Source organism: Dermacentor silvarum, chromosome 2 (genome assembly GCF_013339745.2).
Source record: "Dermacentor silvarum isolate Dsil-2018 chromosome 2, BIME_Dsil_1.4, whole genome shotgun sequence".
Lineage (NCBI taxonomy): Eukaryota > Metazoa > Arthropoda > Arachnida > Ixodida > Ixodidae > Dermacentor > Dermacentor silvarum.
The window spans coordinates 118,608,571-118,632,351 of NC_051155.1; positions in this window are offsets into that span (position 1 = coordinate 118,608,571).

The window sequence follows — 23,781 nt, forward strand, 5'->3', positions numbered from 1 at the left end:
AAGCTTCGTGTGCGAACTAAAGCGCGTGCTCCGGTCAATTAGTTTTGGCGTGTGCGATACCACCTAGCGGGCTAAACCAAAATATATGCCACTTAAGTTAGTTTTGTTCTCTCACCAGATATTTTCGGCGCAGATTATACGTTGCAACAGTAACACTTTTTTTTCCATATTACATTTGTAATTAATAAAGCATTACAAACATTTTGCACTTAATGTATCGTCCCCAATCGAAGCCCAAATTGGTGACGCAGCCTTCCGGGGCTGCGCTCGCTCGTCTATTGGCTGTGCTCTCCCTCCCGCTCTCACAAATTTTGCGGGACGTCCACTTTGTGACGTTGCAGTGTAACCGAACGTGCGGAAAGCGAGCTGTTAGCGCGATCGCACCCCTGGCTCCCTGAAGGGAGCCGATGCAGTAACTCTAGATAGTAGATTCAAGCAGCGCCGCTCCGTGTCGCACAAGCTGGAAAGGAGGAAAGTCACCTTCCGCCTCCTTTGCCCGTTCCTACTCGCCCGATGAAAAGGTCTTTTGTAGTCCTTTTGTGTACAAACCGCTTGTGTTTTACACACAACAAACCGCTTGTCTTTTACCTTGAGACAGCATGTATAAGCAACTGACCAGTGCGTTTAGATAAAAGAATTACTGTTTATGACAAATTATTCCAGATGTTTTTAATCAGCACGTATGCCATGCATTATGAAAGTGACGTTCTGAACTGTGCATTAAAAAAAAGCAGTGCCTGGACGGGGCCTGCTTAAGATAACACGCCAGCAGGAGGCGTGACAAGCTGGCTCCAGTCGCAATACGTTGCTGATGGCACCATGCTGTCACGTGTAGTAGTGGGCATAGGGCAAGCACAGAGGCGCAAGAAGAAAGAAGTGCGCGTGCTAACCGCCCTGCTCCATAGTTGCCTCTCGCCGCCGTTTTCGCCCGAGCCCAGCCGCTCTCAATAAACGTCGTCAGCCCCTTTTGAAGACGCGTGGCAAAGTGGTGGAGGTGCTGGGTATTTCTCACTCATGCCACAGACTCCTCCTGGGAGCAGAAGCACCAGCCCTGTGTTAGTCCATACTCCCGTCCATCGGACCAGCCGCAGGATCCAGGGACTGCCCCCTGAAGACACCGTAGTGCTTCAGACTACCCCAACCGGTATGGAACGTGCAATAACGAACCGGTATACACTTCAGAACCCGCTGGTGCCGAAGTCGTTCCATGGCGACGTCTTCGGAGACGTCGAAGACTGGATGACCGACTTCGAGCGCGTCCCCGAATACAACGAATGGGACGACGCGACTAAACGTATAGGAATGTCTACTTTTGCCTCGAGGAGGCGCGCGTACATGGCTTCAAAACCGTGAGGAGCCACTGACGTCGTGGCGCGAGTTCCGCCGTCATCTACTGGACACTTACGCCAGTCCTGATTGCCGCCAGCGAGCCGAACGAGCAATTCAGGTCCGCGTCCAGCTTCCCAACGAAAGCGTTACCGCGTTCGTCGAAGATATGACGCGCCTCTTCAGACGAGCAGACCCTGGAATAACCGAGGACAAGAAGTTGCGTCACCTGATGCGAGGGGTGAAGGAGCAGCTCTTCGCTGGTCTGGTGCGCAATCCTCCGAAGACTGTCGCCTAATTTCTATCCGAGGCCGTCAGTATGGAGAAGATGCTTCAGCAGCGCTCTAAATTTTACGAGCGGCGAGTGAACGCGACTACGGACATGTCCACGGCCATCGGAAGCCACAATGACAACCTTCGAGACCTCATTCGCACCGTTGTGCGCGAAGAGATACTGAAGGTTTACGGCACCCCACAAGCCACGGTGAGCTCCATTGCGAGTGTAATAAGAGATGAAGTGCACCAAGCGCGCCGGGCCACCGTTCCTTTTCCTAACACCGCGCCTGCACCTTCTGTACACCACCGTGCGACCTACGCAGAAGTCTTGCGACAGCCTGCTTCGTCCCCCCCGCTGTTCAGGCCGCTCATCCGGTTGCACTCCCACCAGTCCAACCGGTGCCATACATCGAGGAACGACGCACGCCTCCATCGTTTCCCCATGCCGCTTCTCCGGTTGTGCTTCCGCAAGAGCGACCAGTGCATTACGCCGATGATCGACGCATGTCCCCTCGGAAGTCAGACGCTTGGCGCACTCCGGATCGCCGTCCTCTGTGTTTCCACTGTGGTGAGGCAGATCATTTGTACCGCCAGTGCCCATACCGACGCCTCGGGTTGCGGGGCTTTTCCGCCTATTCGCCGCCACCCCGACTGGGCCAATGACCTCGGGACATTGAGGATTATCTGGCTCAGCAACGCATGCCACCGCCTACCGGGCGGCAGTCACGCTCGCCGTTGCCAAGGCGATTTTCACCATCGCCCCAGCGGTATTCGAGCGGATGGTCGCAAGTCCCCGCCGGGAAAACTAACTACAGGGACCTTTGGGGGCGAGGCCGCTGGCAGTCGATGCGCTGAAGACCTCCGATAGACGCGAGTAAACAAGGGTACCGGTCCGATATCAACTGCAGCTGAACGGAATGACCGCTTTTCGCTCGACATACTGGTGGTGATCGACGGTTGCGCGGTTAGCGCTTTAGTGGATACCGGAGCGGACTATTCTATATTAAGCGGGAAGATGGCGACGTTTCTGAAGAAAGTAGTTACCCCTTGGCATGGCTCGCAGATTCGTACGGCTGGCGGTCACGTCGTTACTCCACTGGGATCCTGCACGACAAGAGTTCGAATTCGAGGATCGATATTCGTGGCGAGTTGCCTTGTCCTACGCGAATGCTCCCGCGACATCATTCTCGGAGTTGACTTCCTGCAGGAATACGGCGCTGTTATTGACTTACGGGGAGGTGTAGTCACCTTCTCAGCCGACCAAGCAATCGACACAAACGACGACAAACGACGTGACGACGCGCTACGTGTTTCCGCCGAAAGTGTTACGCTTCCTCCACGAGCCAGTGTTCTAGTCGAAGTGATGTGCGGTGGAATGCGCGAAGTTGGAGTGGTCGCAGAAAGTAGCTTAGCGCATCTACTGACACAAGGTGTTTGTGCAGCCAGGAGTGTGCTACAGCTTCGTGATGGCCGATCTAATTTGCTAGTCACCAACTTTAGTAACGAGCATCGACACCTCTTCCGCGGTACTTCGATAGCGTTTGCCGAAGAAATGGAACACGTTGCTGAATGTTTTGCCCCTGAACCAGTGAGGCTGGCTGACAAGTCACTGGGCACCGTCGACATTAATCCCGACTTATCTAACGACAAACAGGCAGCACTGCACGAGTTCTTGCTCGAATTCAGGGCATGCTTCGCAAGCTCATCTAAGGTACGCCAGACTTCGGTTACAAGGCACAGGATCATCACATGCGACGACGCACGCCGGATACACCAGCTGCCTTACCGCGTGTCGGCAAAGGAACGCGCAGCGATTCGTACGCAAGTACAAGGGATGCTTGAAGACGGCGTGATCGAACCTTCCAACAGCTCATGGTCGTCTCCGGTCGTTCTTGTCAAAAAGAAGGACGGAACGCTACGCTTTTGCGTCGACTACCGGAAGCTCAACAACGTAACTAAAACGAACGTGTACCCACTGCCACGTATCGACGACTCGTTAGATAGACTGCGGCGTGCCCAGTACTTTTCGTCACTCGATTTGAAAAGTGGATACTGGCAGATCGAGGTAGACAAACGAGACCACGAGAAAACTGCCTTTGTGACTCCCGGCGGCCTTTACGAATTTCGAGTGCTCCCTTTCGGTTTGTGTTCAGCCCCAGCAACTTTCCAGCGAATGATGGATACTGTCCTCGCTGGATTGAAGTGGTAGACTTGCCTTGGTGTATCTTGACGACGTAGTTGTCTTTTCTGAAACATTTGAGCAACATCTTCAACGCCTGCGGCATGTGCTAGAAGCGCTCCGATCGGCTGACCTCACGCTTAAACAAGAGAAGTGCCACTTCGGTTATGAAGAGCTTAAGTTTCTCGGACACGTCGTCAGCGCCAAAGGAGTTCGACCCGATCCCGACAAGCTTGCCGCTGTAGCAGCTTTTCCTCTTCCTGCCGACAAGAAGGCCGTCCGACGCTTCCTGGGCTTGTGTGCGTATTATCGTCGCTTCATCGACAACTTCTCGAAGATTGCGGAACCCCTGACTCGCCTTACCAGGGATGACACCCCATTTGCCTGGACGAATGAGCAACAAGCGGCCTTCGCTGAACTACGCCAACGCATGCAGTCAGCACCCGTCCTGGCACATTTCGACGAAGAGGCTGACACCGAGGTGCATACTGACGCCAGCAACTTCGGCCTTGGCGCAGTACTCGTCCAACGTCAAGACGGCATTGAACGAGTAATAGCCTATGCTAGCCGCTCGCGGTCCTGAGCCGAGGCGAACTACACAACTACAGAAAGAGTGTCTCGCGGTCGTCTGGGCGATGAAGTTTCGCCCTTATCTCTACGGCCGTCCCTTCAAAGTGCTGACAGACCACCATGCTCTATGTTGGTTGGCGAACATACGCGATCCTTCAGGACGGCTGGCACGGTGGAGCTTGCGGCTACAGGAATTCGACGTCACCATAGTTTATAAGTCTGGCCGCAAGCACTACTATACTCGCGAATAACGGATAACGGATAAAAAAGCGGATAACGGATTACTATACTCGCGGACAACTTTCTGTGGCAATGAAGGGAAAGCTACGCATGTGTTACCGCGCCAAGTAGTCCGGCAGCGTTTGAGAGTGCTTTTGCTTGCTCCGCACAGACGCTGAATCGACGTAGCTTTCACGTGCGACGGTTTCGCGTTTGCCCAGACGCGGAAGATAAATGCCGCAAAATAAGTAAACTTTTACACTCAGTGGTGTGTTCTGTCTTATTTAACTGTTGCTAATAAGCTGTTTATGTTTTCTCTTCCCCAGCCTAAACGCACCTGGTTTAAAACACGGGACACTTTTCACTAGCGTTCTCACTTGGGCGCGCTTTGCCTCCGTAGCTTTATTTTCATTGCCACGAAAGTTGTCCGCGAGTATAGAGTGACCTAGAATGATATGGGAGTACATATGGGAGTGTCCAAAGCGCCGGCTCCAGCGAGCACCTTTTATTGCGATAGCAATTATATGGACACTCCAAAGCAGATTTCTGCCGTCGGCGTCGCCGTCGTCGTCGCCCTTGCCGTCGCCGTTGCCGTGAGGTTCCGTATGACGTCAATGGAGATGAAATCGTCGCCGAACGCTGTATGTGCGAGTGAAAGGGCGCGAGGGACGCGCTCTTTCACGGGGAGTGAACCCACGGCGGAAAACAAACGCGCGTTCTGCGCCGTGCTTCCTTAAGGGCTGCAGAAGTAGGCGTCTCTTTCCTCCTTTACAATCACCTATATGTAGAGCAAACGCGCCTTCTGACTTGTGAAAGGCCGTGGGGGGGGGGGAAGGGGGAGGGAAGGGAGGTGACCTTTAGCTGCGGCACCAAGTGCCCATTTATATCAGAGGCTCCGCCACCAGTCAGCAACGCCGCACGCATTTTGTGCGAACGCGGGCAAAACGCCGACGGCGTCGACATTAGTTCTGCGTGTTGCCGGTGCTGCTGCATGTCCAAGTTTATGCAGCTGACAAAGCTAATATCATTACTCCGTATAGCTCTCTACAAATTTGCTATCGGACTTGATGCTTCGCCTTTCAGGTGAAACTGCGACCACTTTTTCTGGGAACTGCCGCGCCGCCCAGCTCCGGCTCCGAACCCGTGGGCTTTTCGTTCTCGCGAAAGGCGCGGCAAGCGAGGGTCCTCTAATACTACGCGCTGTAGTGTTGGAGCGAAATATTCATTGTGCTACCTCGGGCAGCCATCGTAGACATAACACTTTTCACCTTGAGAGCTAGAGGTCAAACCACTAGAGAGCATTAAGGCGCGTCTATAGTTCCACGTTATCGGCACGTGGGCGAGCGTCATCAGACGCCGGGCGCGTCGGAGTGCATTGGTCGCGCGTCCGGTTATGTTGGCGGTGGTGGTGGTAAAAAAAAAAAGTTGTCGCAGTTTCACCTGAAAGGCGAAGCATCAATTGCGATAGCAAATTTGTAGAGAGCTATACGGCGTAATGATAGTAGCTTTATCAGCTGTCTAAACTTGGACATGCAGCAGCACCGGCAACACGCAGAACTGTTGTCGACGCCATCGGCGTTTTGCCCGCGTTCGCACAAAATTCGTGCGGCGTTGGTGACTGTTGCCGGAGCCTCTAATAGGCACTTGGTACCGTTCCTAAACGTCGCCTCCCTTCCCTCCCCCTCCCCCCCACGGCCTTTAGTGCGTCGGAAGAAGGCGCGTTTGCTCTACATATATGGTGATTGTAAAGGAAGAAAGAGACGCCTATACTTCTGCAGCCCTTAAGGGAGCACGGCGCAGAACGCGCGTTTGTTCTCCGCCGTGGGTTCACTCCCTGTGAAAGCGCGCGTCCCTCGCGCCCTTTCACTCGCACATACAGCGTTCGGCGGCGCGCGGCGACGATTTCATCTCCATTGACGTCATACGGAACCTCACGGCGACGGCGACGACGACGGCGACGCCGACGGCAGAAATCTGCTTTGGAGTGTCCATATAATTGCTATCGCAATAAAACACCGCATATCCACGGGGTGAATGATGATGAGTGGGCGAAGCTCCGGAGGGAATCATCGGTAAACCGTGAATCTTCCGTGTAATTCGCCCAGTCTCGCCGCACTAAATCGAACCATTGACTTCCACCAATGACACGCGCCATATGTGACGTCATTCTTATTTTATAACAGCGCCCTTCATTATAATTGCACCATCTCCCGCTTAAGGGGACGCTAGCATAAACGCGTTAGAAACGTGCAGTACTCTATAGTAAGGGGGAGAGGCCACAGCGTCTTACGGAGCCGTTTACACATGCCGGAACGTGCACCGCGTTTGCCGACGCCATCACATGACTGCTGAGAAAGTATAACCCCCGTATTCATAAACGCTCCTCGACTTGAACTTGACTTGCCACCGCCTTCAACGCGTTTCGAACGCGCTGCCCAAGGCGGTGGCAAGTCAAGTTCCAGTCGAGGAGCGTTTATGAATACGGGGGTAAGGCGGAGAGGCCACAGCGTCTTACACCAGCGTCTTACACCAGCTTCTTACACGGGCCGTAACGCGCTATCACAAACGCGTTATAAACGCGCAGTCTATCGTTAATGTTGGGTATTATTGTCATCGTGGTGCGTGTGTCCATGTGCGCTTCGTGGCCTAGTGGTTAGCGCCGCGCGTTCGGAAGCGAGGGGTGCCTGGTTCGATTCCGCGGTACGGACACAACTTTCGGAATTTTTTTTTTCATAAAAGTAGACGTGGCTACCTACTACTACTACATACTACAGAGGAGGGACAGACCCACACCCTAAGGAGCTTCGCCCCTAAAAGCATTTATTGAGTGTAAAGAAAGGTGTGGGCCCCGCCTGCATACTGGGTGGGATCCCTAGTCCGGGACCCCATTAGTCGAAGCCGCCAGCCTGGCTCTCTGGACCAAGGCCTTTTGGGCCTGGAGGTTCCAGCAACCAAGCAGGGTTGCCTCCCAGTCCTCTCGGGTAGGGTTGGGGTTGGGGTAAGGGATGGATTACTTTGGCAGGCCCAGACCATGTGGAAGGTGTCTGCCACCTCCCCACAGTAGTGGCACGTGCCGGTGACGATAGGGTCAAAATGTTTAAGCATTGCTGGGCAGAGCATCGTGTTTGTGAAAAGCCGATAAAGCATGCGTTTGTTGGCCTTGCCCAGGCTCTTAGCGGGCGCTGGGTACATGCGATGTTTATCCTTATAATATTATGAAATCTCCTTAAATCGAAGCAATAGTTCTTCCTCTAGGTCATTGGGGTTGTTAGGAGATACCCGGGAAATGAGTGCTGGGGCAGCTGCATGAGCAGCCTCATTCCTCCTTATGCCCTGGTGACGTGGTGTCCATACTATATGTTTAGGGGAGGGATCTGTGTCCCTCGTACAGGTCCGCAGTATTTTCTCAGCAAGGGGAGTGACCCAGCCTGCCTCATAATTTCGACATGCGCTTCGCAAGTCGGTTATGATATGTTTAGATTGAGAGTCGGATGCTGCTAATGCAGTGGCTACCTCCTCTGGCTGTGTTGTTCCCGGTGCTCCAAAAGAGAGTCCGTCTATCTGCCTTTGTTCGTGGACCACCGCTGCCGTATACCACCCCCGTTGGTTTGGACGGGCGATGTCCACGTAATAGACTCCGTTGCCAGTACGTTGAACCATCGGTCGAACTATAGCCGCTATTGTTCTCGCCAACGTGACAAAACGTGTGCGCGCGTTCACGCTACGTCGGACTATATTTAGGCCTTTACTCAGCCCTGAAAGGGGACATTGCTGCCGTTGCCCGAGTAGAGTTGGGCCCGGTTTGAGTTGCAGCCAAGTCTCACTACTTTACTGATAACCGCAGTGTATTCATACGCATAAAAAATGATGAAGAAACACTGTATTTGCAAACATGTCTGTGTATTATTGCGATAACACACCTCGGCCACAGCTCGACAATGGGCCTAGCCAGGGCAGTGAAGCTTTCGCTATCAACCAGGGTTAACCAAAGCTAAACCACACCAATTTTTCGTGTTCGGTTCTGGTCCGGCTTCAAGAGTCTCCTCATATTCCGGTTTGGTTCAAGTTCCACTCTCCGGAGCAAAAATATAAGCGTTAGAACCGGTTTAAAGCAATTTATACGGGTTCAGAAAAGTTCGAAAATAAAGAGAATGAAAACTTTTAAACAACAATGTTTTGCTGCCGCACTATCAATTTATTATTGCGATAGCAATTATATGGACACTCAAAAGCAGATTTCTGCCGTCGGCGTCGCCGTCGCCGTCGCCGTCGCTGTCGCCGTCGCCGTCGCCGTCGCCGTGAGGTTCCGTATGACGTCATTAGGAGAAGAAATCGTCGCCGCGCGCCGAACGCTGTATGTGCGAGTGAAAGGGCGCGAGGGGCGCGTCTTTCACGGGGAGTGAACGCATGGCGGAGAACAAACGCGCGTTCTGCGCCGTGCTCGCTTAAGGGCTGCAGAAGTAGGCGTCTCTGTTCTCCTTCACAATCACCATGTATGTAGAGCAAACGCGCCTTCTTCCAACGAGCGAGAGGCCGTGGGGGAGGGGGAGGGAAGGGAGGCGACGTTTAGCTGCGGCACGCAGTGCCTATTTATATCAGAGGCTCCGGCAACAGTCACCAACGCCGCACGCATTTTGAGCGAACGCGGGCAAAACGCCGATGGCGTCGACAACAGTTCTGCGTGTTGTTGCTACCAAAGCCGCTCACCTTACTTCGTATGACATTGCTGTGTTGCTATCGCATTCATTGCTTCGCCCTTAGGGCGAAACTGTGACATTTTTTAAAGTAAAAGTTAGTTTACGTGTGCCCTTACTTGACGCGGACCAGTGCGAGCTACATCTCAAAAGTTCACGCAGTGAGCTAGGACAAAAAAATTCGGCACAGACACCTAAGACTACTTACGCGCGGGTATGTCAAAGCATTATGGTGTTTCTAGACATTGGAACGTCATGAACGCGCTCATGAACGCGCGCAATAGGCACACCTAATGCCCCTCCATACTACTACCGCTGTCAGTTAAGTAGCACCAACCTGCTCTCACGCTCTTTTATTGCGATAGCAATTACATGGACACTCAAAAGCAGATTTCTGCCGTCGGCGTCGCCGTCGCCGTCGCCGTCGCCGTGAGGTTCCGTATGACGTCATTTGGAGAAGAAATCGTCGCCGCGCGCCGAACGCTGTATGTGCGAGTGAAAGGGCGCGAGGGGTGCGTCTTTCACGGGGAGTGAACGCGCGGCGGAGAACAAACGTGCGTTCTGCGCCGTGCTCGCTTAAGGGCTGCAGAAGTAGGCGTCTCTGTTCTCCTTCACAATCACCATGTATGTAGAGCAAACGCGCCTTCTTCCGACGAGCGAGAGGCCGTGGGGGAGGGGGAGGGAAGGGAGGCGACGTTTAGCTGCGGCACGCAGTGCCTATTTATATCAGAGGCTCCGGCAACAGTCATCAACGCCGCACGCATTTTGAGCGAACGCGGGCAAAACGCGGATGGCGTCGACAACAGTTCTGCGTGTTGCCGATGCTGCTGCATGTCCAAGTTTATACAGCTGATAAAGCTAATATCATTACTCCGTATAGATCTCTACAAGTTTGCTATCGCAATTGATGCTTTACCTTTCAGGTGAAACTGCGACAACTTTTTTTATTGCGATAGCAATTATATGGACCCTAAAAAGCAGATTTCTGCCGTCGGCGTCGCCGTCGCCGTGAGGTTCCGTATGACGTCATTTGGAGATGAAATCGTCGCCGCGCGCCGAACGCTGTATGTGCGAGTGAAAGGGCGCGAGGGGCGCGTCTTTCACGGGGAGTGAACGCACGGCAGAGAACAAACGCACGTTCTGCGCCGTGCTCGCTTAAGGGCTGCAGAAGTAGGCGTCTGTTTTCTCCTTTACAATCACCATATATGTAGCAAACGCGCCTTCTTCCGGCCGTTGGGGAGGGGGGGAGGGAAGGGAGGCGACGTTTAGCTGCGGCACCAAGTGCCTATTTATATCAGAGGCTCCGGCACCAGTCACCAACGCCACACGCATTTTGAGCGACCGCGGGCAAAATGCCGATTGCGTCGACAACAGTTCTGCGTGTTGCCGATGCTGCTGCATGTCCAAGTTTATACAGCTGATAAAGCTAATATCATTACTCCGTATAGCTCTCTACTAGTTTGCTATCGCAATTGATGCGTCGCCTTTCAGGTGAAACTGCGACTTTTTTATTCTATCTCCAACTGACGGAAGCGGAAGTGCCGCCAAGGTCTTTCTGCCGGATTTTCCGCCGCCGCCGCTTCTTCGTGCGTGTTCTCGGCCAGCGCGGAAACAACTTGGAAGGACGGAAGAAAGCAACGAAGAAACTTCCTACTGCAACCGACGGAACCGGAAATAGGCGCGGCGGCTCCTCAAAGGTTGGCGCTACTTAAAAAAATGGCTGTGGCTTAACTCAATTATGCCTGGGTGTGCGTAGCGAGAGGTACGGTTAATGTTTAGCTTGGTGTTTCATTCCGTCGTTGATTCGCGGCTCTGGCACGAGATGCCGAAATAGACGATGAACCATCCTCATCTGAATGCACTCAGTTGGCCGCTTCGTACTTACGACGCTTCTCGAGGCGTGAGATGAACACGTCATTCCTCGCCGCGCAAAGAGAGTGCCTTCGCATCGCTCCGGAGGGAAGACCTGAATGCCAAATTATTCGACAAGGTCCAGCTCTCAGACACAGGTCAGCTCGTCTAGTACGTTATCCGAACCTTCTCTCCAATTTCTGTTCTGATCGGACCAACATATTGTGAGTTTCAGTGCTTTTGTCATGGACCTGGCAGGGCGCCGAGCTATCCCTAAACGTTGGGAGTGTACGCCTTCTGTCAAGTAAGCCAAAGGCCCGGACTCCTGCAGGCATCAATGGCTCCAAAATTCGTCACCGACGCTGAGGAATGGACCACCCGAGCATCAAAACGTTCCCAACGTACGCAGCACATTGCAACGCTTATTTTGCGTCCGCCAACTGGCGTTTTCGTACCTCAATGGATCCCACGAACGCTTCACGACGCGCTGATCGTCTCAGCTGCCCTGACCGTTGCAGAGGCTCGCGCCGCTACAGTAGACATCAAAAATGAAAAGAACTTGGCTATAAAAATTGTCGCAGTTTCACCCGAAAGGCGAAGCATCAATTGCGATAGCAAATTAGTAGAGAGCAATACGTTGTAAGGATAGTAGTTTTATCAGCTGTATAAACTTGGACATGCAGCAGCACCAGCAACGCGCAGAACTGTTGTCGGCGTTTTGCCCGCGTTCGCACTGAACGCCCGCGGCGTTTTTATATAGATACGCATTTGGTGCCGCAGCTAAACGTCGCCTCTCCTCCCCCTCTCCCTCCCGTCCCCCCACACCCTTTCGCGCGACGGAAAAAGTCGCGTTTGCTCTCTATATATGGAAAGGAGGAAATAGACGCTTAATTCTGCAGCCCTTCAGGAAGCACGGCGCAGAACGCGCGTTTTCTCTTCGACGTGCGTTCGCTCCCTGTGAAAGAGCGCGTCCTTCGCGCTCTTTCACTCGCACATACAGCGTCCGGAGCACGGCGACGATTGCATCGCCGTTGACGTCATACGGAACCTCACGGCGACGGCGACGGACGACGCCGACGGCAGAAATCCGCTTTAAAGTGTCCATATAATTGCTATCGCAATAATAAGCAGTGATGACCCTTCGGCGACGGAAAAGCTCAAGCGTATGAACGAAACCACGCTTAAATGCAAAACTTACCCAGTCCACATTTATATCGCATCGCCCCACAACTCGTGCAGAGGAGTGATTCACAACGTGGAATTGAACACCCCAACCGAAGAACTGATGCGAGAACTCCGAGCCCCCAAGTATGAAATTATTGCGGCTCGTATGATAGGTAAAACATCCACTGCAATCATAAATTTCAAGGGCTCGCATGTACCACGCCAGGTCATCTTCGGCGGAGGTGTATACCGCTGCGTCCCTCACCCACCCAAGGTGCAATTTGCTCAACATGCTTTGCTATAGGCCACAGATCAGACGCCTGCCGTGACAGTGGAAAACCAAAGTGCAGAACATGTGGAAAAACGGTCGGGGATCCTGTAGATGATCATGACTGCAAACCCGGCCGCCCTAATTGTGGTAAGGACCACAAGGCCGATGACCCGACTTGTGAAGTGCGACAAGCAGCTGATAAAGAGGTCAGAGAGGCGGCTTACCGGAAGCGTTTACAACAACGTGAGGACGACAAACAAACGAACACAGTCACCATCGCAAGCCGAAGCCCAAGCCCAAAACGCAACTCCGACAACATATCGACAGACAGAAGTTGTCAACAGTCCAGGGGCCGCTGTACATCCAAGGGCCGCAGTCCATCCAGGGGCCGCAGTCCATCCAGGGGCCGCAGACCATCCAGGGCCCGTAGTCCATCCAGGGGCCGCAGCCGATCCAGGGGCCACGGCCAGTCCAGGGACCGCAGCCGGCCCGGAGGACGCAACCACTCTCCGGATCACAGCCAGACCCGAGGCCAACAACACGAGCAACCCACAATCCAGCAAAACGTGAGTCAGTCATCCGGCACCTTCCCTTCCCTCACCCTCACCTATGCATCTAAAGTTCAGTCACGAGCTCAGAAAGTAGCCATGGATTATAAGAACGCCCTACTTCAAACTCGCAGACCAATTCGAACGTCAACACTAGCTTCACAATCACTAGAGCCTGCCGAGGAAATGGACATGCAAGCAGAGGCACACCCACCTGAAGCCACACTATTAAGTGACAAAGCACAACCCCTTGCACAAGAAGTAGAGCCAGCGTCCCTGCAACCGGCTACATACCATAGTACAGCCTTACAAAACCTTGAAGCCCAATGTCAGCAACTAAAGGACGAAATGAAAGAAATGCAAACCAATCTAGAGGCCAACATAGCTGAACAGGTTGCTGCCCAAGTTGAAGCAGCGCTAAAAACTTATACTCAACAAGTAGTGAGCCAAATCCGATCCCTGTTCAACGAGCTACTCAGCAACCAGGCTGAGGCAATGGTCTCGAAACAAGTACATGCTGCGATGGCGGCATTACCGCGCCCTGAAGAGTGCGATCGACCCAAAGCACGTCGATCTACCAGCGTAACGCGACCCACTCCTTACCCTACAGCGGGCACTCGGCAGAATTATCAATAGAACAATGGCGCAAAATCTGGTGGTGTGGCAGTGGAACTGTAGAGGGATTGCTCGAAAACGCGGCCTTCTCACGCAGTACATGGCCGCTCAAGATCGTCGACCAGACATTCCCCCTACTCCAAGAAACTAACCAAACACCTCACGTTACAGGCTATACGACGCATAGCCATAATTCGACACTGGCCATTCTGATTCGCAAAGATATAGCGGCAAATGTTGTCCACAGCACGGAGCAGAGCCTCACGGTACGCATCTTCCCAACTAAGATAGACAAGAGCAAGGCACACCCCCAGCTATTCATCACGAATATCTATAGCCCGCCCAAACAGAAAGTAGACTTCTTCAAGGAGGTTGCGAATCTGCGGCCAACGAACTATTTCGATCATCTAATAGCAGGCGATTTCAACGCACCACACACATCATGGGGATACACAAAAAACTCCTCCAAAGGATCCGCACTACTACACCACATGCAACAGGCCCAACTAACTCTCCTTAACGAGACCGACTCCCCAACGTGGCACGGAAACTCCGTAGAATAAGATACCATGCCCGATCTTGCCTTCATTAAAGGACGACTGTCAGCGCAATGGGTTAACACGCACGATACGTTAACGAGTGACCACACCCTCATACAGATATTTCTGCAAGTCAAAGGATTCCCAAAGCGGCAGCGCAAACATCGCCTCACGTACTGGGATGAGTTCCGCAAGGAACACGAAGACTTCGAAGACATGAACCTGAAAGATTGGGTAGAGATGGTGCGTAAACGAATACAGACTCACACGAAGGATATCATAGAGATGTAGATGTAGAGAAATTGGAACAACCCAGCACTGATAAACATCTTCTTCATCTCTGGGAGGCACGGCATGCCCTCATTAAGAGATGGAAAAGAAATAAGCTAAATCGGAAACTACGCTCACGCATTAATAATTAAGGTAAACGAGGACACTGAACACCTCACTCGTGAGCAGTGGCGCGATACGTGCAACAAGCTCAACGGCACACTGAATATGAGCTCCACATGGAACCTCATCTGATCACTCATTGACCCAACCCAGACAAAGACGGAAACGCCCCATAAGCTCCGCAAGCTGCTGGAAACATTTGAGCAGACCGACGAACTATTCGACGAGCTTTTGTGGATCCAGCTCAACCACAATATGCAGACTACGCAAGCGCAGAGCCAGAAAATGACGGCCTCATTGGCCCGATCCCAATGGCGGAATTAAAGCGTGCCTTAGCAGAAGCAATGCCGAATAAAGCGCCAGGACCAGATCAAATTACGACAACACAGCTTTGCAGCCTTACAGAAGCCGATCATGCATACTTACTTCAGCAAATGAATAATGTATGGGACACGGGCAGCTTGCCAGAAGAATGGAAGACAGCCAGCATCATTTTCATTCCTAAGCCTGGCAAGCTCCAAGCCATAGCGAATCTGCGTCCAATATCGCTAACATCATGCGTCGGTAAGCTGATGGAGCATATCGTGCTTAACAGACTTCGTTGGCTCGTTAAGCCGGTCGGGGTTAATCTGAATGCGATCGCTCAGGTTTCTTTCGATGAATTAGGGGAAGCAGTTGCTAGCGAGGCGACATCAGTGAAGGCAGCAATTTCATGAAGGAAGGCGACAGCTGTGCCTTGCGGTAAGTGCTGATATTCGTTGCTGAAGTTTGTCATCAAGACTAATGAGCGTCTGTGCTGAAGCTGAACGAGGCCCCGTGCAATGCAGGTGTTCCGCTCAAGCATTAAAGAAATGTTTGCCTTGGCGATGCCCTCGTAGCCATCGAATGCGTCGCACGTTACCGGGGTCAGTAGGCTGCTTCTTGGTGGTACTGTTATGCGGTCTTCAACGATGCGCAAGGCGTTTTCGGTGTTATTCTCGTCGCCAGCGTCGCTTGCTATGGCTTTTGCCGTAGAGAACGTCACGCTCCATTTTTCCAGGTTAATTATGGCTCCATTCGCCTGTAGAAAGTCCATGCCGAGTATCAAGTCCCTCGAGCAGCTGGGCAGAATAATGAAGACCCCGACTTCCGTAAATCCACGAATATTTACCCGAGCGGTGCATCTGCCCACGGGAATTAGTAGATGCCCTCCAGCAGTACGGACATGCGACCCAGTCCCCTGCGTAAAAACGTTCTTTGATGCAAGCTCTCTGCTCATAATCAACCTGTCCGCACCAGTGTCAATTAAAGCGGTAACTTCGTCGTCTATGGTAACCAGTATGTCTGACGTTACGACTTGCCTTTGGGCACCGGAGTGTGACTGAACGTCGGTGCTTTGTCGTCGTTGTCGTCGTGATGGAGGATATTCGAAGCGCTGGGCGTCAGCGGCCTCACCTCCGGAGGTCGCTGGACTCAGTTTTCCGGGTTTGCAGGGCTGGGTGAACGACGTCTACGAGCGTCTCGATGAAAGGAGGGACTTGGCGATCGGTATCAAGCAGGCGATGCAGAACGGGGCTCGTGCCTCCGCTGCTCGAATGAACTCTCGCGACTTGCGATGAAGTTCTCTATCTCAATCGGGTGCTGACCAGGTCATGGACGAGGTGCACCTGGAGGGAACCCACGGAGGCCCACGCGTCGATAGGGGCACATCCTGTAGACGCGGCTGCAGCCTCCCCGCAATGAAAACATAGGGGCCTGAAGTCAGGAGCCCGCCAGACGTCGCTTTTTCTGGGTTTCGACTCCTCGATGGAGTGTGGACTGCGACGCCTGAACACTACTTCTGTTTGTTCGGAGGGGCGCATGACATTTGAGGGGCCGTACAGCGACGGTCGTCGTACGGCGTCCGCATAAGTCATTCGGACTGGCTCCCGCTGTTGTGGTACCTCGAAGCGTTCAGGAGCTTGGACGGCTTGCCTAGCTCGTCGCGCACTATCTCCGCCACAGAAATTTGGGCTGTGGGCGCGTCGGTTACCTGCATTTTGTGGAGCTCTTCTCTTACCCCAATATATATTCAACGAGAAGAAAGCGAACCGAGGGGTCCGATTTCATTAATCATATCGTATGAAGTCTACAAACAATGACACCAAGGACAGCATACGGGAAATTATTTGTACTTAATAATTGAATTATAGAAATGATAAATTTACGGAAATGAAAACGGATGAAAAAACAACTGGCCGCTGGTCGGGAACGATCCCACGTCTTCGCATTACGCATGCGATGCTCTTACCATTGAAATACCGCGGTGCCGTTTTCCCATCCACTTTCTGGGGTATTTGTGTTTTACAACTGCAACAACCCTGAGAGTGTTAGCCAGCGCGACCACTCACACACCTAGGCGGCGGATGTGGAACATCTTTACTGCCGCAGGTGTCATGAGTATGTGATCATTTTGGGTGAAGGCAACTGGTCACAAAACCCACAGATATGCTACCTGAAGGCATCAATGTTGCCATGTGCGAGCCCTCGTCATCTAATGAACGAGAAGAAAGGAAACCGAGGTTGTACCCCTAACAATGATGGCCGAAAGGCAGTGCCGCCTGACTGCAGAGCTGGGTTGTCGGCTTTATGCAAGTCCCCAAAAATTGAGTACTGATAGAATACCATAATATTACATTTATCCTTATCGTCCCAAGCCTAATGGTACGCCGCCGTGCATCACTGGGGAGTGCTTAGGATACGCGCTCGAACACAATTTGCTCGACTGCAAAACTCCTGCAATGATTCTACAGGCCGACCACCAATCAACAACTCTTGTTTTCTTCATGGGCTATATACACTACCCTAGCGTTTTTCATCTTAAGAGAAAAATCGATTTTTATGCTCTGTTGGCGAAGAAATTCGTTCACTTCTTAACAGTCATCTACAGCGTTTCAGTGTGATTTTCTAAGTGCAGGTTACTGAAATGTTCCCCGTTGTTTCTCTGACCTATTCCATCCCTGTCGTTCTTCCAAGTAGTGTGGCGGTTTTAGCGATCTTGTCGCTAGATATACCGTCTTCAGTTCCTCTTTAGCGAAAAAAATGTGTCCATTTAACGACCAGGGAATATTTTTAGGGACATGACAGAGTAAAATGGTGACACTTAAGCGACTTCGAATTAAAAAAGTTCCTTTGGGAATTTCTTTCGGGAACGCCCTTTCTTATTCAAAAGCTAAACTATAGTGTTTTATGGCAGTACGTGGCCCCAAATTGCCTGTATAGTGCGGCATCTAATTTACATCGCCATGGTAATACGATGAAGCCACTGTCGCAAAAGCTTAGTGAGCATTGGGCACTAAAAATTTATACCGATATAAACTGGGGAAAGCGCGTCTTTTGGTGAGAAAATTGGGTTATTCGTGCCCTTTTCAACCCTGCGGTATCTATATATTACCTGACAATTTGAAAGTTTTGACAGTCATCATCCGTTGTTTCCGGATTCGGTGTCGAACCTTGTATATTAATCTAGACCAGCGCATACGACAATACGCTACTAGAGTAGGTAACTTCATCTACAGTACATCAGGTGAATAACGAAAATGGGGACCATTAGCGCACTTCGATGCTCACCGGAGTGAGTCGTTGGGTTATTTTATGCACGTGACTTCAAGATGGAGGTGAAGGTTATCGATTATTGTTTCTGGTGGTAAATTAGTAGAAGCTGAAGTCCATGTGGATGCTGTCTCAATACCCTGAATTCCGTACTTTGCACCAGCATTTCCTGGTTGGAAGCCTCGAGCTTGGCCAACTGCACGTCTTGCAGCCTTTCTAACACATCTAGTCATTGGCAGTCCAGCGGAGTACTTGCAGAGCAGAGACTGACCGCTTTGCTTTATAGGAAACGCCGAAGTTGAAGAAAGCAGCAAGGATCGTCCAAACCAAGCTTTCCCAGCAGAAAGGCAAAAGAAAAGACTGATTACGTGACGTCACAAGGCACCGCAGGCAAAGCACCGCAGGCAAGCGTCACGGAAGCAAGATACGGTCATGATTTCAGCCACGTTATCTGGTGAAGGTGTCCAGCTTTCTCTAGATGTCGGAACCAGCAGAGTATAAAGGCGCTGCCTATTGGGCGTCTGTTGCACTCCGGCGGAGTACTTGCAGAGCAGAGACTGACGGCTTCTTTGCTTTATAGGATGAGAATGCCCTTTTAGGTATTATCTTTATTTCATTGTTGCATACTTCTCCGCTGGACTGCACCAGTGTTCCATGATGACTGAGTTTGCTTGCTTTGCGCGCATGAAATCGATTGCTGATGCTTTGCAGAGCCTCACATGTGTCGAGTGCGGCAATTGGTATCATGCAGGGAAGTGTTCGGGGGTTGCCAAAACGAACTTGAAAAACTTCTCTACTAAGGAAAGACAACAGTGGGTGTGTCTAACTTGCGTAAATTGTGCATCGCGATTGCTAACTGGAGACGGTGACGGCGCAACCCAGAAGGCTAGAGCAACGGATGTATCGGTGGAGCTGTCACTGACATATATACTAGCCAAACTTAATGTCGTACTGAGTCGACTGGATATGTTTAAAAGGCGGCAAGATGTGCAGTTGGCCAAGCTCGAGGCTTCCAACGAGGAAATGCTGGTGCAAAGTACAGCAATACAGGGTATTGAGACAGCATTGGGATTGCTTTCATCTAAGTATATGACACAATTCTTTAAAAGTTGGAGGAGCATAGAAAGGAACTTAAGGAAACAAACATAACGTAACTGAACTGGTAGCCGTGCTTTTGGTCAAATCTTACCAGCTGTCGAATATGGAACAAGCAGTAGATGATCTTGAATGGTATTCACGAAGAAGCAATTTGGAAATCCATGGTGTCAAAGTGAGTGATAACGAGGACCTACGAAAGGTGGTGGAATCTATTGCAACCAAACTCGAACTTCCTAGGCCCAGTCACGACGACATTGAAGCTGTGCACAGAATTGAAGGCAAAGCTAACTCCGTCCCACCTATTCTGGTGCAATTTTCAAGCGTGAAATAAAAGAGCGATGGATTGAAAGGCGGAACAGACTGAAGGTTGAAAAGATATACTTGAAGGATACTCTAACTTCACGAGTGAATAAACTGCTATGGATGACAAAAAAATCTGGCGAGAAATAAGCAATATCGCTTAGTCTGGGTGCGCAATGGCTGAATACTTGTATGGAAACCCGAAGGAACATCAGTGTTACGCATTGACAATGAAGAACGTTTAAATAAAATAATCTGGAGTAGCTGACCGAGTACACTCAACTGAACAATGGCTATCAAGGAAAGACGAGTGGGCGTCAGATCTCACCAGTAGCTTATTGCTTGAGCTAATCCATGTGAATGTGAGAAGCCTGCGCAAATAATGGGATATATTAAAGATTCACCTAGCTAAAGCATTGCCATCATTACATGTTTTAATTTTAACAGAAATCAATATTTCAAAAGATGAATGCGCTCATATTGCACTGCAAGGTCTTCAGCCTTTCTTTTTTATGGAGGGATAACAAATGAGGTGGAGGCGTAGTGGTCTATGTGAAAAGTGATTGGCATTAATTGTGAAAGAGTGTCCTCTGATTTTCAAGATACTGAAGTAGTTACTATACTAATGACTAAGGCGGATCTGGAATTTACAATGTGTACTGTTTATAGGCCACCGAGCACTAACATAAATATGTTTTTAGACGATTTGGCAAGCTTCCTCCAAAAGTACGCAGGCAAAAGTAGCATTATTTTGGCCGGTGATTTTAATATGAACCTATTTGGCAACAAATAAGCCGGCAACATCTGATTACTTAACACTTTCGGCAAGCTACGGACTCAAAAACAAAATTCAGAGTTATACACAAAAGGAAATTCTCGGTCATCGTTTAGCAAGGTCGTGTATAGACTACATCAGCACAAAAATGTGCAAATATAATTCATTTGGCTGTGTTGTTACGGAAAAGTATCGGGCCACTACTTTGTCGCTATAGCAGTTTCAGGAGACGCTGCAGCTTTAACTGAAACGAAGAGTGAAGAGAAATATCTTTTGAATTCTAATGAAGTAGGTAAACGCGTGACAGCTTTTAACTGGGATTTTCTAACGCAGCACAGCAACTTAAAGGCTTACGCACTGTTTGTAGATGCTTTTAGAGAGATTTACCTTTGATCCGAAAAGAAAATAAAGCATGAAAGAAGAAATAAAAAGAGCCCGTGGATTGATAACGAATGATGGAGCTTTGTTGCGTTAAAAGCAAGCTCCTTAGAAAATATCAAGGTAAACCCAGACACGCTCTTGCAAGAGAAGAATTTAGGTAAATCAGAAACAAAGTGAAGGCTAAAATAAGACGAGCTAGGAAGCACATCACACAGGCAAGTTTTCAACTTGCAGTCGTAATAGCGGTAAAACGTGGAACTCGGTTAACACTATAATAGGGAGACCTGCAAAGAAGAGTATTGATAATACTCTTGCGGACACCTTTCTCCAGTCACCTGCTGTCCGGATAGCGAATGATTTTAACGACCACATTATCGAGTTCGTAAACAACATCACAAATGAATGCGTGCCATCTAATCTCCGAAACAGCATTACGCTCTTTAACGTTCATTCTGCTTTTCTGCCAAGTGTTGATGAAGCGAAATTCTGGTATATAATACGATCCATGAGCTTAACAAAATCTCCAGGTTTTGATAAAATTAGGATAAGAGATATAGCTGCGAATTTAGATTTTCTCAAATCAACACTGCTTTACATCTTAAATGAAACATTAAAAAGCGGTCAGATACATGAAAATATGAAAGTTAGCATTGTGAGACCTCTTTATGAGAAACGTTCTCGAAAACGTTAGCAGAATTACCGACCAATTTCAATTCTTTCATCTTTGGCAAGCATATTGGAAAAAACATAGTATATGTTAATATGGCCCTCATTCTGTGCAAAGTTTAGCCTTATTAACCCAGCGCAGCTTAGTTTTCGCTCAGGACAGAGCACTACGGGCCTGTTATAAGATTTTTATGACTATATCCGTAACGAAATTGATAAAAACAATGTTGTTTTGACTCTTTTCGTTGAATTACAAAGAGCATTTGACACATTAGATCATGAACGGTTATTATAAAAACTAAGGAGATGTGGTTTCAGAGGCCCGTATTACTGATTTTTAAAAAAATTATTTAACAGGCAGTCAGCAAGGTGTCCGTGTGGCGGAGTCCTATAGTTCTTTGTTGTGTACCATAAGGAGTACCGCAAGGGTCCGTAATGGGACCGCTTTTGTTCAACCTTTACAGGAATGATCTTGCTTGCTTACCAGTAAAAGAATATATTTTTACGCTGATGACACGGCTTTAGTTGTATCAAACAAATTTTCGAATGAAGCCGCTAGAGTACTACAGTATGATGTCTCTAAAATACTTGATTGGTTCATTGACAACAAAATGCTTATCAAGAAATCGAAGACTAACAATACATGTTTTCACAGCCCATATAAAGTAGTCGCGGATATTTCCTCTGTTTATCTCCACACCAGTGACTGCCGTGCATGCTCATGTCCTCCGGTAACTCTGGTAAAAAACACTGCCCAAGCACTTAACAAGCGAAGCTGAAACGTGCGGCCCGGTGTTTAGCAGTGGGTTAATCCCGACGCTGTATTGAAGTGTTTCTCAATTATTGGTTACATGTTTGTGTTTCTAGTGGAACGCAAGCGCCAATGGCGGGCGGATGCTGTTAAGTTAACCACGACGCCGAGCTAACTCGAGATATCGAACACATGCGACGACGGCGAGCCGAGGAGGCGGCGTTGCGGGCAGAGCAGCGTCAACATGGCAATGGCGGGAACGCGTTCGCGAACGACGTCACTAACGGCGCTGCCAATGGCGCACGCGCTTGGGTGCGACGTAGACAACGACGTAACTGACGGCGCAGCCAATGGAGACGTTTCGCGAAACATAGGACGAACGGTTTTTCGTTTCGCCTAGCCACATACAGCTCTCGCTGTAAAACACAAAATACTTGGGGCTACACTTCGATGACGCGTTGTCATGGAATGTCCACATTGAAGAGCTCGCAAGGCGCTTATGTGCTGTGTGCGCTCATTTGTATGCCGTAAAATCTTTCTGCGATGCAAATGTTCGTAAAATGGTTTGCAAAGCACATGGTGAATTGATCATAAGGTGCGGAATAACAATTTATGGCTTCGCTTCTTCTAGTAGACTTAAAATAATTAACCGCATCCTATAAAAAATTGCCTATAGCCTATCGTATGGCACACTTGGTCATGGGGAAGATGTCTTGCTGAGCATGTACAAGTCAGACATGTTGTTTGTCGAGCAACAAGTTCTGTTTGACGCCATGTGTAAGAGTTGTATTTCTACTAATTTCAAATACTTGAACGTGAAATCTCGCAGCTTACGTCAGATAGAAAAATATATGTGGTACCTCGTGTGTACACAAACTACGGCAAGAGGACACGTGCTGTCTACGTGCCGGCTTATTTCAATAATTTGAATGAGAATGATATCGCAGGAACATTTAAATAAATACAATAATTTTTAAGGCCGTGGGTGATATGTAATGTCCATATTTGTTAAACTTTGTGTTCAGGATTTTGAAGCATGCATACAAGGACGAAGCAATTCAGAAGACTTTATGCTATGTTCCATTTTTTGTTCCATTTTGTTACGTATCCGAAGCAGTTTTGTGCGAACCTGGTTGTGAAGTTATCATTAATGTCAATGCCTTTCTTGTTTTTTTAGTCATACTGGATGCATGCTCTTTCAGCACCAAATTCTTTGCTGTTGACGCAATATTATTTTTTTTCTTCCAATATTTCTTTATTTTTTGTTTAGTGTGTCATTATTTCCGTTGTGTACAAATATCCGTACTACCCCTCGACTGCCCAGCCTCGCACACAAGCCATGTTGTTTATGCGGGCTGAATTTGTAACTGCGACATGATTGGATCTAATAAAGCATATTATTATTATTATTATTATTATTATTATTATTATTATTATTATTATTATTATTATTATTATTATTATTATTATTATTATTATTATCCAAGAGATTTATGTAAAATTACAATGGGTAACAGCCTTTGCTCTCTGTACTTCTTCGCCGCACAAACTTCCGTGCTCGTCCTTCATATTGTCACGAGCAATGGCAAAGACAA